This window comes from Eutrigla gurnardus (genome assembly GCF_963514095.1).
Source record: "Eutrigla gurnardus genome assembly, chromosome: 21".
Classification (NCBI taxonomy): domain Eukaryota; kingdom Metazoa; phylum Chordata; class Actinopteri; order Perciformes; family Triglidae; genus Eutrigla; species Eutrigla gurnardus.
In genome coordinates this window covers 7786291-7789134 of record NC_139932.1, presented here as the reverse complement: position 1 = coordinate 7789134, position 2844 = coordinate 7786291, and the positions used below count along the sequence as shown (strand labels likewise).

The 2844-nt window shown below is 42.9% G+C and overlaps 1 long non-coding RNA gene across 1 annotated transcript; it reads left to right on the top strand.

Annotated features, from left to right (window-relative positions):
• Nucleotides 1–1073: 1073 nt before the first annotated feature.
• LOC311032358 lies at nucleotides 1074–2165 on the top strand. The gene is made up of 3 exons (XR_014599177.1): nucleotides 1074–1184; nucleotides 1356–1506; nucleotides 1747–2165. It is a non-coding gene; the product is annotated as an uncharacterized lncRNA (long non-coding RNA).
• The last annotated feature ends 679 nt before the right edge of the window (nucleotides 2166–2844 follow it).

Below are 2844 nucleotides of genomic sequence, written 5' to 3'. Positions count from 1 at the left end.
AAACTAAGGTGTTGTGTAAACTTTGCCAGGCAGTTCTAAAATATTGTAGCAATACGACAAACCTACGAAACCACCTGAGCCGACACCATGCAGACGTTCTGCAGCAACCCGTGGCTAAATCCGCGGATTCTAAGCAAGCGCTACTCGACCGATCATTTATGTGCAAACTGGCGCCAGCTTCTGTCCGGGCACAGAAGATAACAGAGTCGGTGGCTGTCTTCATATGCAAGGACCTGCGGCCGTACAGTGTCGTCGAAAACGAGGGTTTTAAGAAGATGGTACACACGCTCGAACCACGATATGCCATACCAACACGCAAACACATGACAGAAGTCGCCATCCCGAAGCTGTACGAAGAGAAAAAGTCCGCGGTTTTGGAGTTGTTGAAATCGACAGAGAGTGGCTCTTACATGTGATGGTTGGACGTCGAGAGCGACGGACTCCTACGTAACTATTACCTCTCATTTCATTTCTAATGAGTGGGCACTAGTGTCAAATGTCCTGCAGACTAGAGCCCTGCACGAAAGCCACAGCGGGAGCAATATAGCAAACCTGTTGAAGGAGGCAATGAACGAATGGGGGTTAGTGGATAAAGTGCCGGCAATCGTCACAGATAATGCTGCAAACATGCTGCTTGCTGTCAGTCTCATTGAGTGTTTGCATGTTGGCTGCTTTGCCCACGTACTCAATTTAGCTTCTCAGGCTGCTCTTAAAATCCCTGTCGTCTCGCGGCTTCTCGGCAGAGTGAGGCGCATCTCCACTTTTTTCCACCGAAGCACGCTAGCCAGTCATGCACTCAAGAGAAAACAGAAGTTGCTGGATCTCCCACAGCATAAACTAGTGACTGATGTACCAACGCGTTGGAACAGCGCATTAGAAATGCTGGAAAGATTTTTGGAGCAGCAGCCAGCTGTGTCCGCTGCACTACTTTCCCCTGAAGTACGAAAACAGGAAAAGGATCTGTGCACCCTTACAGAGGCAGACGTGACAGCAGCAGAGGACGTTGCACAGGCTCTGAAGCCACTGAAGAAAGCCACCTTGGTGATGTCTCAGGAAGCTACCCCTACTCTTTCTGTCATCGCACCCCTTAGGGCAAAACTTCTGGAGGAAATGCAACTGACCCCCAGTGACTCTGGGATGGTGAAGGAGATTAAATCTGCGGTGCACCGGGATCTCCAGAAAAGGTATTTTTTGTTCTACATTATCATCACATTGTTAGGCCTGTTCGTTTTTTTTTTTTTTTTTTTTTTACAGTAACTATACACTACAAACTAATTTTCATTAGAATTTCATGATTATGTGGGGAAAAAAGATTTATTATAATGTGAATTAATTCATTTGAATTTATTTAAAAGGTACATGGGCCTGAAGGACGAACTCCTCCTAGCTTCAGCTGTGGACCCACGCTTCAAGGCCCTGCCTTTTCTGTCTGATGATGATGAGCGTGAGGAAATCTTTGCCAATCTCACCACTATCACTGATGCATTAGCAACTGAGAAGGGCTCTGTAAGTACAAATTTATATTGAATGAAGATACTGACTGTGTGTGCAACTGTGCACACAGAATATTTTTGTTTTGTTGTCTTATGCAGTCAGGTCTGGAATTATTTGAACGCTGGTACATTTTATTTTATATATAATTTTACTTCTATCATACACTCCCACAATGGATTTGAAACTAACGTGTAACTATTGAAATACAAAGCTTTTCTTTTCTTTAATGTGATTTATTTACTTTCACAACAGGGTGGGCCAATAACTGCAGCAGACAGTGAGGGAGGTGAAGTGCTGGAGCAGCAGGCAGAGCCAGCTGATGACTCTGGACCACCATCAAAGAAAGCAAGGGACTCCTGTGCTTTGGCTGATCTCCTGGGGAACACATATGCTCCAGTAGCAGTGTCCAGAAACACAAGTGACAAAGCTTTAGATGAGGTGATGAGGTACAAAGAGGTAAAGCCACTGCCACTCTCCACCAATCCACTCAACTGGTGGAGAGAACATGAGGGGGAATTCCCCCTTTTGTCATGCCAAGCGAAACGATACCTATGTATCCCAGGAACTAGTGTACCAGCTGAGAGAATCTTTTCCACAGCTGGTGATATTGTCACGGCCAAGCGAAGCGCACTTAATCCAGAACATGTAGACCAGCTGATTTTCTTAAACAAAAATCTGCATGTGCACATCTAGTTTGTAACCAGAAGGCACCTGGTTCTTTTGTGTTGATAAGTTGATGATGCTTTAAGTTTACATAGGCCTACATTACATTACATGTAATACAGCACTGTCATGTTATGTTAAACAAATATAACATGACAGCACTGTCATGTTATATTTGTTTACTTTTGCACACCTTAAACTGGTATTGTTGTGCTGATGTTTTATTTGTACACATCTAGTTTGTAACCAGAAGGCACCTGGTTCTTTTGTGTTGATGATAAGTTGATGATGCTTTAAGTTTACATAGGCCTACATTACATTACATGTAATACAGCACTGTCATGACTCATGTTCTATTTGTTTACTTTTGCACACCTTAAACTGGTATTGTTGTGCTGATGTTTTATTTGTACACATCTAGTTTGTAACCAGAAGGCACCTGGTTCTTATGCCTTATTGTTTAAGGATGTCATGTGAGCTCAGAAAGAAATGCCCTTTCAAAGCGGAAAGAAATACATAATTTAAGTTATGCACTTTAGTTCAGTGTTAATACAGCACTGTCATTTTTTTTTATACTTTTGTACGCACCATGTGTACTAGTATTACTGAGCTGATGTTTTATTACTCAAAATGTTACGTTATGTCATGCCATGAGTTATACCACGGCTGTTCATAAGGCATGTGAAA